The 15,688-nt window shown below is 37.5% G+C and overlaps 1 protein-coding gene across 4 annotated transcripts in view; it reads left to right on the top strand.

Annotated features, from left to right (window-relative positions):
- Nucleotides 1–15,688, top strand: part of LOC110829914 (uncharacterized) — a 540,512-nt gene that overhangs the window by 467,116 nt on the left and 57,708 nt on the right. For all 4 annotated transcript variants that reach the window (XR_015533587.1, XR_015533586.1, XR_015533588.1 and 1 more), the window contains exon 7: nt 9,101–9,200. The gene's annotated coding sequence lies outside the window, so the exon portion shown is untranslated. The remainder of the gene's footprint in view (nt 1–9,100; nt 9,201–15,688) is intronic.

Here is a 15,688-nt window from a genome sequence, read left to right as displayed (position 1 = left end):
ATCACCTCAGTTGAAGTTGTCGTTCAAGCGGATGTCAAAGGATTCTTTTACGAGCCGGTCCATATATCCTGATGGCTTGTCCAACACGAAGGTCCTACTGAAGTTGTTGAAGTTGAAGAGATGGTTCTCGAAACGCTGGCGAAAGATTTAGTTTGTTCACCGTTCAGCCACCTGACACGGCTTGTAGCATCAACTTAGTCGCCGCGAAGGCTTCACTTCATAAATAGAGGAAGTGATAAATAAAATTTGGCGTTAAAAAGAAACCGTGGATTGTCGAGGATGTCAGAGGAGGGTTCATTCCCATGCTACAAAACCCGAACGACCCTGGGGCGTAACAATGTTCCTGGTCCCCTTGTACGCTGAAATATCTTAATTTTCGAACTGCTTTGATTTATAAAGGTTTCAATTGAACAGAATGTAGTTTAATTTAAAACAAAACAACTCGATTTCATAAAAGTACACCTCGTCCTCCTCAGATACTCAAATTCAGATAGCCTCAGAAATATTATGTTAAAATAAAATTGAAATATGTTAGTCCTAAAACGAAAATACTGAAGTGTATGACTTGTTAACGATTATGGTCAAAAGTAGTAACCTACTACGAAAAGAAGGATGCCAAGGTCTTAGGTTGTTCATAATAGCTAATATAGTGTACTGCGAGTAGCCTACATTTTTAAGAAAAAAAAAATAAAGTGGTCCCCCTATACGTCATATTGGCGCTTGGGGGGGAGGAAGGTACAGTTTCAACTTATTCTTATCCTCGGCACTGGATAGGGGTGAGTGGTCAGCGTCACTCTGCACGCCTACATCTCTGCAATAATAATTATAGAGGGAAGACGCCGCCATGGGTGACATTTTATCATACACTCATTTTTTCTGCCTTACTTCCACTCTGGCTTTCCATATTTCTTTCTGTTTCTGTTTTTCTCTTTTCTGTTTTTATCATTCATGTTTTATTTCTCTTTGTCCCCCATCTTTCATTTCTTCTCTCTCCTGTCTATGTTTATCTCCAATTCTTCATTATCCTCTTTCTTTTCTGTTTACGCCTTTCCTTCCGATTCCATTCGTTCTTCCTTCTCCTTTCTTCATTGTTCTGATAATAAATGAAGCAGACCGAAGGTGTGTTTGACTGTACGTCTCAAACGAATTATTATCCTAAGTACAAAGTTACGTGTTTGCTTCCCAGGCGCCAGAAAATTCTGGAAATTTCTCATTCGTGGCGGTCAGAATTTTCAGCACTATATAACACTCTGGACTTTTCATTAACGTCTAAGTATGATATCAAACCGCATATTAACATTTTAAGGACATTGATTTCTAAGTATCTAGTTATATCGAACGAATATATCTGTGTGAAAGGTAGAAGTGGTTTGATTAATTTAGTAGTAATCTTCTACCAGACTACACGGCGAAACCCGAAATCAACCATCTTCCCTATTAATAGACTGTCTCCAGTTCGATGTGTAACCAGTATATCGACACGTAGAGATTTCACTTACTTTAACCCTTTCACGTTAGAGATGTACAAGGAACAAGTACTGAATGTTCATATAATGTCTCTCTTCCTTCCTTCCTTCCTTCCTTCCTTCCTTCCTTCCACCTTTACTAAGAGAGATTTCGCCTGCATCAATAATAGTTTCAGTTACGATTTCGGAGCAAACCTGGGAATAAAGACAAAGTTCCGTGGACCATCAAAGACGATTTTGTCGTTAGTTTTTAAAAGCTTCCTGATTCTGTCGAAAGGCATTTTTGCACATTTTTTACTTTAACATTCTCATTTCAGATTCAGTTTTCTCTCTGCTGTTGTGCATGTTACTTCGCCAACATTCGTTTGCTCTGCTTTGAATGTCTTTGTCAACTTTACTATGATATGTACAGTTGAAGATTTCTGTCTTCTGGGTTATTGCGCTGTGTAGTCTGGTCGATGTTAACCAACGTTGGTTAACATCGACCAGACTACACAGCGCAATAACCCAGAAGACAGAAATCTTCATATTCACCGCTGTGAGAACCTCAAGTCTTACATATGTACAGTTATTGAACTGTAAATGTCACTAGGCTATATTTCGCAGCCTGCCGTCAAGAATCGGACTATAGGTAATAGTTATTTTGTATGTTCTTTTAATATACCATCTAAGTTTAACTTTCCACAGTACTGCCACTACTCAAACGACAATGAAAATCAAATAGGTAAAAATTATGAAGTGTTACGCCGTTTACATCCTGCAACTTTGGCATTTTCTTACATGTCGTTTATAGGGTAAACTTAAATTTCCATTACTTTTATTCTTAATTTGTAATCCATTTTATCATAAATGGATTGTGTCGATTTTCAGCTGCCGTGTACTATGGCAGAAGTTTACCGACGTTTCATGGCTCACTGATGACGGAGGTAAAGGTAAAGCTGTCCCACTGTGTGCCATGTAGGCGCTTGGGGGGAGAGGAGTTATAGCTCCTACTCATTCTTGACCTCGGCACTAGATGGGGGTGAGTGGCCAGCTTCACGCCCCGGCCGTGTTTTACCCCCGGGAAAGGACCCCGGTACCCATTTGGATAGGAGGTTACTGATGACGGAGGCAGCAAGGAACTCTGAAAATTTGGTAACTTTTACCGGATTACCTACCAGTTTGTCATAATGTGTTAGTTTCTCAGAAGAAGACCTAGTTCGAGTTACCTCCCGCACGCACGGACGCACATTCTGTCGGTGTCTGTAGGTTAGCTTCTGAATTCCATCACACCTTTTAGAAGTCTGAATTCGTTAATGACAAATGTTAACACCACGCTTTAAGACGTACGTGGAATTGAAGCCACAGCCTCATGTACAGCGTTAAGAGAAATATCTTTTGATCCTACCGGAATTGAACCCCGTTAGTAGAAAAAAAGAAAGTAATGCCTACCACTATTAGTGTGCGTAGAACTTTTAAAAATAATAGCCATCGGTTCTCATTAGTGTATGCACGAGCATATATTAATAGTCGTAATAATAATAATACACTTGTGCTCACTCAGAACCTAGGAAAATTCGATTTCACTGTACAGAGACAAAGTTATAAAATTCCGATATGCGCTACCTGTTCTAAATGCTTCCTCTCATAAAATTCAAAACAGAAAGTTTTCCCTTGTATAGTTTTAGTTTCATAAGAAGAGAACCAATTGGATTAGAATGTCACCTAAGGAATCCAGATCGTTTCAGGGGATGAAGCAGGAATGGGAATGTTTCAGAGTCGAGAGGATCATTTTAATAAAGCCAACAGGAGAAATCGTTTTGCTATGCAGATTACTAGCAGATCCCTTTATCCATGCCTCACCCCTCCTACCTTCTCGACTCTGGGTATGTCATACCCATGTGGTGCCTCCCTGCATCAGCCTATGAAAAATCGACACCACTACATTCCAACCCTCCCATTCACCCCATCCTCCTCACCCCATCAACTCTCGTCATAATTACAGAATCTCCACCACTCACTCTACCCCCAACAAAGAACTTTTCTTTTACTCAATACTCTTTTCTTAAGAATAATTTCAAACCATGGAAAGGTTTGTACAAGATGTAACAGGAAGTTCTGGGAAAAACCTGTCAAACCCAAGTTACCTTATATCCTATAATATTTGTGATAGACCTACCTGGAATAACTTACTGACAGACATTATTTAATAATTCATCTATGTATGTTATTCATCTGATAGTATTCATTTCAAGTGATAGACCAGTTATGGGGTCGGGGACTTTACAGGAAGATAATATTAAAATGGCTATTACAGGCAAAATGTTAGGGTGTGGATAGGATTCATTTAGCTCAGGACAGATGCCTGTAATGAGTCCTTTTTGACCACATGAGTGTCTATCCGCTCCTCAACAACGATGCTATTTTAGAGAATTAATTTGATATGACAGTCTGAGGCGAGCGTTAAACAATACGCATACGGCTAGAGCCAGTGGTCTGTGTAATATCGTCTAACGAGCAACCTGCTGCTAAAGCCATTATTCTTACGTAATGATCAATAAGACGTCTTACTTGTGGCGGAAATTGAGTGCTGCCTTGCGGGTAGAGAATAATTGTCGCTGTTTCTCTGCTGACACTGTGGACTGGTGGGACATTTTTCTCGGTGATAAAGCAGCAGTAAGGTACGTGTATGTAACTCTATAGAGGTCGCCGTGGGAGTGTGTTTTCAACAAGACGTGTATTGATCAACGTCAGTTCTCTGAGGGGAATCTTCGACAGCTCCATTCTTTCATTCGCTCTCAACCAGCCTCGTTTCTTTTCTACTTCCTTGTGTTTTTTAGCTTAAATCCTCTCCAACTTCATACCACTGCTTTTCGCTTTCTCTTTTTGGTATTGTTTCCTCTCAAACGCTTGTTTATTTTTGTCTATTTTCTTTCGCGTCCTTTCTTTTATTTTTTATTCACTGCATCAGTCTAAGTGTTGTGTATGTCAGAGTTCCAATGAATTCGAATTGAATGTGGTGGAATGTAACCCGAAAGAAACCAAGGAAAACACAATCCTGCTTCTTTTTTCTATCTATTTCCTACAGAAAGCTTTCTTCTAAACTTTAACTTTGTTGGTAAGGAAATGGAATACCGACTGCAGCAGCTTGAGGTGTCTCAAATAAGAGGTACAGGCATCTGAGACCTCTTTCCCACTCATTTTCCATGAATTTTTCGTTTATGGTTATTGCTAATATATAGATTTCAAATCTACAATTTAATTAACGTATAAGACATATACAGAGTGAATAGGAACACAAATGAACGGAAAAGAGAAATGACAGTAGGATGAACAAACAGAATGGTAAATAACTATGGGAGAGTGTAAAGAGTTAAATATGCAAAAGGGATAAATAAATGGAAGAAAGTAGGATTAATGTTTAAGATACGCCATATATCTTTCCCCATTAAATTTCAACGGGCCTTTTACACTCCCTCCCTCATCGTTTCCGACAAATGTTGGTGCGACATGTGGGTGCCTTCATTGGAAATACCTGCCTTCTGAAGTGTGAAGTTTCCTTTTCGTCGTCTGCAGTGTTGCTATTAACCTAGTCCGATAAGAGACACGGATAGCATGATGAGGCACGTAACACGTACATCGGGGTCATCAGTGTATTGTGGGTGGTCGAGATGGTAGGCGTTTTCTTATGGAAAGACCTCCCCTGTTAGATTACATGGTTTCATAAGGAGAGATGAAGAATTCCTGAATACAAGCTCGTTCAAATATAAAGAAAATTTAAATTAAGCTCTCTATGTAAGTTAATTAACTTTAAAAAATATTTGTAAATAGGTCTACATAACATTGACTTACTTTAAATATGTGTCTTGTACGCCTTTCTTTTTTAAATTTCTGTATTCAAATTTCTAGTGCCTTGTTATTTACCACCGCGGCATTTTGTTTCTTGGTTTAAGACTGCTCTATATTTGGCCTGGATTCTTTTCACTGGTGTTTAAAATCACTCTTTTATAGATCTACTTTGCTAGCAAACATGTTATTTGTTTTGCTCTTGATAAACTTTTACCCCAGGAATATTTTGAAAAGACATCTAATTTTCATGCAGTTATTGTTCATTAATATATTTTGCATGTAGACTTATAGGCTGAAGTTACTTTTGGTCTTGTGTTGTTTTTGCAAGTACAAACATAATATTGAAGGAACATTGCATTGTTCCTATGATTATGTGTCTTTTTTCACTGCTGGTGTGAACTAATTAAGCAGCAGTGAGTTTCAATAGATTCCTGGTAGTAAATATGAGTCCAGGGCCCGTGTCGTTTGGACGGGAAAAAGATGCTAGAGAAGGCAGTCCACTCGCGATAAATACTTTGATTAATGTAATTCTTGTTGGAAGCTATGCATTTACCTTTGATAATTGCCATGGTAGTAATAGCTCAGTTCTAAAAAATGGACTTCCGTGGTTTTGCGATTGACGTAATTAAATATCTGTTCACGACAAAAATAGTTTTTTATGTTCGAGGGTTATTAAGATCTTAGCCGTAGCCTGTGTTTGATTACATCCAGTCAACAAATCTTCTTAACTGTTTTATGCGAGAAAGTCTTCTGAACGTACAGCAACAAACTATAATCTCTAGTACGTTATATACGATTCGACAATACATTTCAGACAATATTCTTAAGTGAGATTTTAGATTTTTACGGCGACAATTATACGTAAATATGGCTGTCCTCTGGTCTGGTAGAAGCTTACCGACGTTTCATAGGTGCTTGCTGCCTCCATCATCGACCTGAAGACAGCCGCTTTGAGAACCTGAAACCTTACACATACCTGTTATATTATGCAGCAAAAATTGTGTAATCTATACATTACAAAAATACTAGTCATAGGAATTCAAAAATGCTACTCTGTAGAATCATCTACATGAGACGGTCTAATAGAAGAGTCCAGGTTTTTTATTCTTCTGCTAGATCGTTTCATGTAGATGAAAATAGTCTTGTCAGTATGTTCCATGTCTACTCAGTCACTGGTATTCATTCCAATCGAAACTATAAGTACCCTTACGAAATTATAGTTTTATACGTTTATGTATTTTAAGCTTTATTTTCTTGAGGAAACTCGATATGGTAAAAGATAACTCGCTCGCTTACACCATGCACTTCTTGAACATGTCTTTTTGATCTAGTGCTTCCTTATTTAAGTCTAAACTTTAAGAGTAACTTTTTTAAGTGCTACACGCTTTGGTATTTTTGGTTGAAACTGTGCAAGTGATTACTGGCATAGTATTTCAGATTACACTGAGTATTACATAGTACTAAGCTCATCTTCAGATCTTAATGAACGAATGTACTGTTGGGATTTATTTTTCTTAAATATTTTACACAGGCTGTCCGCAGAAGAAAAATAAATAAACCTAGAAATCAGTACTGATAGGTGGCCGAAGCGGATGTTGAAAATTCTGACTAAACGAGACACGCAAGGCGTGGGGTGACCAGTCTATCTTGCCTCATCTTTATCTTGTTGCTTAACATCGTTTGTTTATACACCTGTCCTGCCAAGTCTCTACTATCTTATTTTGAAACAAAACCGCGTGATGTGGAGTGACGTCATTCCACCTCGGCTGTGAAAACATCACTGCGTCACATCATACCATCTAAGACAGGACTTGCATTCCACAGATCTCGTGTTAGATTTCATTTGTTATAATTTTGGGGCTTAGTAAAACTCAGTGATGTCAAATGTCGTTTGTGTCATGTTCTTCGTACAAAGCGTGAAATAATTTATACAACTGAATCCACGTCTTCAGCAACAACAGCGACAAAAATAGCAAGTTTAAGCGTTCGTAAGCACTTTTTTTCCTTTGTTCGACGTGTGAAAAGTGTGTGAGAACGCTTGTTTCAAACATTATTTGCCCGCTTCGCATGATTCAGCTGTTTAGGAATGACACAGGGAGTCGCTGCAAGTTTGTTTCTTCATTTGTGATAAAAATTTTATCTGTGCGGTCGTGACGTAGATTTTGCACAGAGTCTTCTCCTCAGTTAATTTGTTTATCTCTGCCCCACCGCCTACTCAGTTCCGTTATGTGACACCCCCAAAACTGGCTGCACGATATACTATCTCTGCGGTTAAATGAAAGATGCTAAAAAACCATCTTCCGAATGTCTCGGCGAATAAAATTCACATGCTACAAACAAGCCGGTTTCTCATATTTTTAATTTGTAGCGGTTTCTCCATCTTAGCATGACCGTATTCCAAATTTATAGACCAATGTGCAAATCGTTAAATTAGTAATGTAGAAAAGAAACAAAAACACCCTTTAAAATTAGAATTTTTTAATATTTATGCATTTAGTGACTTGAGGAGATTATTTAATAATATGGGCTGTGGTAACGAATTTAAATTTAGAACAGAGTCGCGGATAGCCGAGATAATTACCAAGTATTAAATCTCAATTAAAGATTTACAACCAATGGGTTTGTATCCCTCGTCCACAAATTGTGCTTATTTGAAGTAAAGTGTGTCTACAGTCACGTGAAACACAAAATAATATTCCGTTGAATGTAGACTGAATGTACACTGTCAAGAAAAACGTCTGCGCCAATCTTCAGTTTCCTGTGTTTTTGTTGCTTGTGGGTATTGAACTAAGCCAGAGAGAGGAAGTATAGAATCTAATGAATGTGCTTTCCGTTAATTATCATTCAGAAACTAAGAGTTTATGCTCATAATCATTTGAAAAACAGTTTAACGAGGTGACTAGATGGAACAGTCATTTTTAAAAAAGCTGATCAAAATATTTTACAGAACCCGAAAGTTTATTACATTTTTCTCAAAATTCCGCCTCTAGTCCTAAGCTAAACTTGACATCTGACGACACTGTATTTTCCTTCCATCTACAGTAAAGTTTTCAAAGTGGTGTCACTACTTCAGAATTCCCGACTAAAATTTTGTATTTATTTTGCTGTTCTCATCGTTCCCATAAGTTCTATAGAATTACCCATCCTTCTCGTATTTGATTATGAGTAATAAATCCATAAGCTGTTACCATGCACAAAATGAGTAATCTCTTAACAGTTATTTAAGAAATATTTAACTTTGAGTTTAATTTTACTTAAAAAAATGTTGTTTATATTGAGCAAGAATTAAGGCTATTTGAATAATTGGTACTGGTCTGTGTTCAGGGAAATGAATTACGATAAAATGTCCGAAACACAATAATACAAGCTACTTTTGCTTTAGTTAGACTTTTACGAATTTGAAACCCAGATTTATTGCCGAATTGAGAGAGTTAATGCTTTCTAGTTCGTAAATAAGCTTGTATGGAAAACGGCAATAAAAATTAAACGTGCTTAACGGAATGTTCATAAGTTTGTTATAACATTTACTAAAGTTATTACAGTATTAAATAATGTCAAGCGTCAGAAATTATGTACTATAATACAGTATAAAGTAGAGAAAATAGATGCTTTCAGTTGTATTACTTCCATGCGCCTCCCATTATTATAAATTAACTCCTGCCATTAATCAGCGTTTGACCTCAGTTGATTTCTCTGTCATCCAATGAAGCTATTTTTAAAGATATTTCCCCACCCAAATTCAGTATGACTTTGTCACATCTGACTTTACAGTATGCCCAAAATAATCGTTTAATTCTTTTCCTTAGGTTTTCGCAGCTGGAGTTCAATTGGCTTTCGGGATTGAGTACCGTCGAATGATGAAAATTATCCAACGTTTCGACAAAAATTGCAGTTGCCATGTTTAGGGTGAGTACGCTGTCCTGATTTGATTAACATAACACGAAGTTTCTCAGTACGTAACATACTGAGCGGCTCACTACAGTGAACTTCTTAGGGCCAAATATTCCCCTGATTTCTTCGTTTTGTTAATTTGTTTTGTTCCAGAATAAGAAACCATGTTTCACACCCATACAAATCAACGGAAAGATATACAACGGAGAGTTATGACAGTGTATCCAGAATTTTAAGAAATAATTTAATTTAATTTAATTGCTGAAATAAGAAGCACAGAATTATGAGATATTAAAATTACATCTCATTTATTAACAACATAATATGCTATACGTTTTACTCTATCCTTTTCACTAATCTTACACAACAAAACAGAAGCTTGTGAAAGATTTCTCGATAGAGACAGATTCAAACGAGAAAGAAAAATGTGTATGATTTAATGTTTAATGTTAACATTTGGTAATTTGTCCTAATTTCTCGCTACTTTCGTTTATAGCTATTTTATATGCAAAGTATATTTAATTTACTAAACAACATTCACGATAAATACTCATATTCCTTTAGAATGATTAAAGTGTATAGTTAATCTTAGCAGAAACACACATCTATCTGAGTACGCAGATAAATTAATTTTAAATGCTTTTGCAGCACATTTTTGTTCCAAAAGAAATTATCTTAGGGATCACTGAATAAATGTGTAATGAAATGATGTCGTGAGCTGTGATTATATATGACAGGGGCAGCAGAGGGCGGGCAGAGGTAGGGTGAGCTAGCAAAGTAGCTACACACGCACTGTGGCAGCAGTTGGGAGCTACCCTCTGGGATAAGATCAGAGTGCCTTCAGCAGGAAATGAAAATCGCGCGGGCTCTGTTTAATTTAGATAAAAGCATATGTTGAACGACTGCTACTTCTACTTGTGCTGTGAGGGGTAGTTTGTATACAGGCGGCGCATATGCTACTGCGTTTTGCAGTGTAGTTCATGCAAAATGGAGTTACATATTGGTAATTTACAGTGTTCTAATGTCCTTGTTAGTTAGGTGGATTGCTTCCAGTAATGGATTTTATAAGCTGGCAGAGTAAGAAGCTAGCAGAACCGAAATGTTAGCCGTGGTATATCAAAACCCGTCATTGGACACGATCCAGATAAAATTCTTTCCACAGCTTCATAATGTATTTAATGTCCAACTTAGAATTATTCTCACAATTACTTATTGATTTTCAAAGTAGACGTTTTTCAAAATACTTCTCCATTAATGTGCTGAGTGCATTCTTGGCCTTCACAAATTATAACCACATGAGCTACCAGATTTTTTTGCGAAATAATAAGCTGACCTGCGTGAACCAAAAGTTTCTCTGTTATGTACCAGACTTATTCTAAACAACTGTCTCGTTTTGTGTTTCTTATTACCAGACAATTTTTTGAGATCCTTCTTATATCTTTCGCCCATTCCAGAGTGTGTTAAACCACGTTTTACTGCACAATATAGCTGGAAAAGCTTATATTAGTGTCATATTATACATTTATTTTTTGGAATGAAGACGGAATTATAATTAGTTCCAAACTGATTTACAGGTAAGCGTACATTTAAAAGTTGCACCGAATGTAAGAACAAATTATGCTGTTATACGTTAATGTTTTTCTCAGGCAAATTTTAAAAGGGAATGGACACTCGGAAGACCTAGGTATAGATGGAGAATAATATTAAAATGCGTCTTAGGGAAATAGTGAGTGATGCCTTAGTATTACACGGTCTTGGGTCCTGACTAAATAAATTTGATGCTGTTAAAGCGTAGCGAAGGAATTGTATGTGATTTTGAGAAATCCATTATAAAAATAGTTAATAGTATTATCGGGATGTATTTTCGATTTTGAGGAGTTGAAGGAAACTGGATTTTGTTGGCCCAGGACAGGGTCCGGTGGAGGGCTTCGGTTAATTCGGTGATGAACCTTCGGGTTCGGTAAGCCATCTAGTTAGTTAGTTAGTTATTATAGATGGGACTAAATGTAACAGGATTTTTTTTTCTAACGTCTTCTTACTTCTTTGAGCTTTTCTCTCAAAATTTAATCATCTTTTGATCTCAGCCACAACAAATAGTTCGTAAGGCACCCTCAGAAACCTACTGGGCCAATTGTTGTTTCTTTCACATTTAAATTAAATTATTTTTGAAAGCGAGTTAAAAGTAATTCCGGTTAATTTTTTAAAATATTTAAAATGTGACCAAGAAGAATGAGATGGGAGGGACATGCAGCTTGCATTAGAAATATATACAGAATTTTTATAGAAAACCCGAAGGAAAGGGACGACTTAGAAGACCTAATTCTAGATTGAAGGATAATATTAAAACGTATCTTAAAGGATGAATTAGATTCATCTGGCACATAATAGTGACCAGTGGCCGGCTGATGGTAATGAAAATTTAAGTTCTATAGAAAGCAAGGAATTTCATCTGAAGTATCTGCTATTTAAGAAAGAGTATTTACATTTTTGTTTCCATGTCTGTTGTTTGCTTGTTGAGAGAAACAGACGCAGATGGAAAGATAGTATTGAAATGTGTCTTCTGTAAACAAAGTGCTAGGGTGAAGGCTCAAGATAAAGTTCTGTGGGGGAAAACCTGAGTTTTCTAATCCAAGATGACAACACTTTGACTTGTGATTAGGAAAGAACCTTCATTCATTGCTTTTGCCCTGTCTCTCAGAACTGCTAACATGGACTCCATGAATGCGGACTATTTGTGGAATTTTTCATCTATGTTGCAATCATGCTGATTTTGCACTAGAAAATTAAAATAAGAAAAAAATAAGAATAAAGTGAAGATTTCGCGGTGAAAAGTTGATGAAAGACTCTCGGGCTAAAAACTGTGTCAGGTGGCTCCGATCGGCTAGTGCGCTACAGAGGACCAGTTTGTTACGCAGCTGCCCTGAGGATGAGAGCAGAGATGGCTCTCGAAACGTTGGCACAGGATATGTTGTATTCACCATTCAGCCACCTGACGAGGCTTCTAGCCTGAAAGTCTTTCATAAAAAAAATAGTGCTTTAAAATATTGTGGGTCTAGATAAACTTAAGAGTGGTACTTGTTAATTTTTAGCAACTAAATCAATTCCGAATATGGCTTTGTTCTGAGTTGTGGCGCCATAATCTTGAAGACTGTAATTATTGTGGGAATTTCTCTGTAAACAGTAGAATCTCTGTACAGTTTTAAAATTCCGGGAGAAGCCGCGTAGAATGCCGAAAGTAAAGTTTACATGTCCCGTTATATGCAGGTATAGATCAAATTTCTTGCTCTTTTGCTTTTAAAGCTGAAGTTCAGTGCCCGGTTTCGGCTTTCATAATTCGATGTTACTAATCCCCCCAAATGGCTAAGGCATGCATTGAACTCCAGCGGTGAAAACAAAGGGACAAGAAATGTTATTTCTCTTTGTACATAACTCGGCATGAGAAACAGTACCTATTGAAGATTTCAGGTTTTCATAGCGCGGAAAATGTTGGTGACATTTCTTTGTATTCTGGCCTTTTCATTAGAAATTCCCAGGAGAAAATCGGGTGTGCTCACTAATGAGGCGTATCTACAAATTTGCCTTTAGAGTTTTGTACACGTGAATACGAGGAGCGTCCCAAAAGTAAGTTTCCCACTCGTCCCACAGCTAGCAAACCTTATATTGAGCGAAGCGACTGTGCGTACGTGATAGAGCAATGACATAGCATGGCGCATGCACTAACGGTACTTCCCGCGTTCTCACAGTAGCATCGTTGCAGCTGTTGAAGATGGAGGTTCTTATTCCAGCTCCCGCCGACTGTGAAGTGCGGTCAGTGATAACGCTAGGCCGCACACGGCTCGACGGACAGCGAGTCTCCTGCAGGAGTTCAGCTGGGAGGTGTTTAATCATTCACCCTACAGCCCGGACCTCGCTCCCAGTGATTTCCATCTTTTCCTACACCTCAAGAAATTCCTGTCCGGTCAGCGTCAGCGTTTTGAGAATGACAGAGAGGCGTAGATGGTTGTCACACAGTGATTCCAATCCCAGGCGGTAGACTTCTACGACACAGGTATTCAAAAGTTGGTCCCACGGTATGACAAATGTCTCAATTCCGGTGGCAAATATGTTGAAATATAGCTGGACACTTGCTGTATCTGTTGCAATAAATATTTCCATGAAATTGTGTTTTGTTTCTGTAAACGGCCCCAGGGAAACTTACTTTAAGGACGAGCCTCGTATATCTAACAGGAGGAAGCAGGATTATTATAATATAATGACCGATAATAACAAATCAAAATGATATTCACAAGGAAATTAGGAGGAGACTAAATTCCAGAAATGCTTGCTACTTCCCAGTTAAATATATTTTGTCTTCCCGTTCGATATCTACTAACATGAGGATTAAAATATACAGAATAATAATTTTGCCTATTGTTTTTGTGCGGAACACGGTCTGTCACCCTGAGGGAGGAACGTAGATTGCAGATGTTTGAGAATAGGGTGTTGAGGAGGATATTTGGGCCTAGGAGAGAAGTCGATGGAGAAAACTGCATAATGATGAGCTTAAAAATTTGTACTTCTCCCCTAATATTTTCAAGGCGATTAAGTCTAGAAAAATGAAATGGGCCCGATATATGGCAATCATGGAGGGGGCAAGAGGTGTGCGCCGGGTATTGGTCGGGAAACCTGAAGGAAAGAGACCGCTGTGGAGACCTAAACGTGGATGGAAGGATAATGTTAGGTGGGATCTATGGGAGATAGGAGTCGAAGGAGACTGGATTTTGTTGGTCCAGGTCAGGGACCGGTGGAGGGCTTTGGTTAATTCGGTAATGAACCTTCGAATTCCTTAAGCTCGCTAGTTAGTTGGTTAGTTAGTTGGTTATAATGAGCGAAGGCCTGCACGCTTGTATGTACTGTTATTATATTTGTATTACGTGCAATTTTAAATATGAGTTGTACATTTACATGTGTTATATTATTATGACTTATTTCACAGTTTACTGTCAACCCGACTAACTTAATAGATCCAAGAAATGTAATAAAGTTGCATGTATGTATAACAGTTGTCATCGCAACGCTGCTGAGCGTTTTGGACACTATGGGATGATTAAAAGACTGTACGTATTTGTTGTAGCGTTGCCCTGTTAATTCTGTTAAGGGATACTCGGTCTTATGATACGATTTACTGAAAGTTGATTAGTTACATTAGAGACTAAAATTAAAACCTACAGACATTCGAATGATTCGCATTTTAATATTATTTTGAAATAATGTCATAGTTACCCACGAATCCCATTGCTGTTAATTTAACAGGCTCAAAACTTGGTTCTGCAAACTGCTTCCGAACAGGAAGAACAACAAATGTAATTTGTGAAGAAATTCTGTTTTTCATCATAACAAAGTATTCTATTAATAATAATATTAATAATTAATAAGAATAGTATAATTTTCATATCTCTTACTTTAAGAATCATCCTTGAGAGATTATAAATATAAATTCTCTTTCAAACATATTGTTATAAATAAAAACTACCGTGTAAATATTAATTACTTTTCTTCAGTTTGTCGCTGTACAATACATTTCACAATTCAACAAATTTATGGTCATCTGACCTGACGAGAAAATCTGGATTGAGATCTATTTGTATACATACAGAGGAAATGGGTAAAATCCTGACGAATATCTTCGAAACTAATTGCTGTAGCTGATACTGATACTATTCTTAGGATTAGAAATTATTTTCCCATTGCATTCAACGACAGGCCTACATATCGAATGATGAGACTTATGATAAAATTTAGGTAAGAGAGATTGACTGTAAAAGTAATTATTTGTCGAATAGCCCAACAGTAACACTGCGGGCAGTCTGCTGTTTCAATTAAAATTCATAAACTCTCTGGCCACTTTTAAATAACGATGAGGCACAATTGTGGGTGCTCCTAATTGTGGTTTAAACGCAGTCGTCTTCAGCCGGGTTGAAAAACTAGTTTATTCGAAACCAGACAAAACAAAATGGCCGAATATTAACATATCTAATCATAAGGGGTTACGGTTGATTATCAATAGTTTACTTGAACTTTAACTGGTCGGACTTGGTGACCGTTGAGCTTGGATATAACACATTCGCCTCCTTGCTATTCTTAGAAATTCGTAAAATTACTTCAATCATAACATATTCTGCATCTCTACGAAGCCGTAAACAAAACTACTGGTGTTAACAATGTGGTAGCGAATTCAGAGGCCTGAAGCCTGACACTGGAATTTGAGGCAGTTCCATCACATTCGGTGCTAACAATCTGTTTACTTAGAAACCACTGCAATGTTTTACTCTTTATGTTTCTTATGATATTTAAACAGGACGTTTCTGTAGAGGTTCCAGGCCAAAATTCTCCATACATTCCTTGTCACACTATACTAGAAATATTTCCATCGGACCTTCCTCAGTTTCACTGTCTTCAGGTTTTCCCGGCAGCGAGTATGAAGATGACTGTCGCCTGGGATATTGTTAGACATTCATCGTCCA

Source organism: Zootermopsis nevadensis, unplaced genomic scaffold, assembly GCF_977971745.1.
Source record: "Zootermopsis nevadensis isolate Lab colony 2312 unplaced genomic scaffold, Znev_1.0 Znev_ptg000001l, whole genome shotgun sequence".
NCBI classification, from domain to species: Eukaryota; Metazoa; Arthropoda; class Insecta; order Blattodea; family Termopsidae; genus Zootermopsis; species Zootermopsis nevadensis.
Note: the sequence above shows the minus strand (reverse complement) of the source record. Positions and strands in the feature narration are given on the sequence as shown.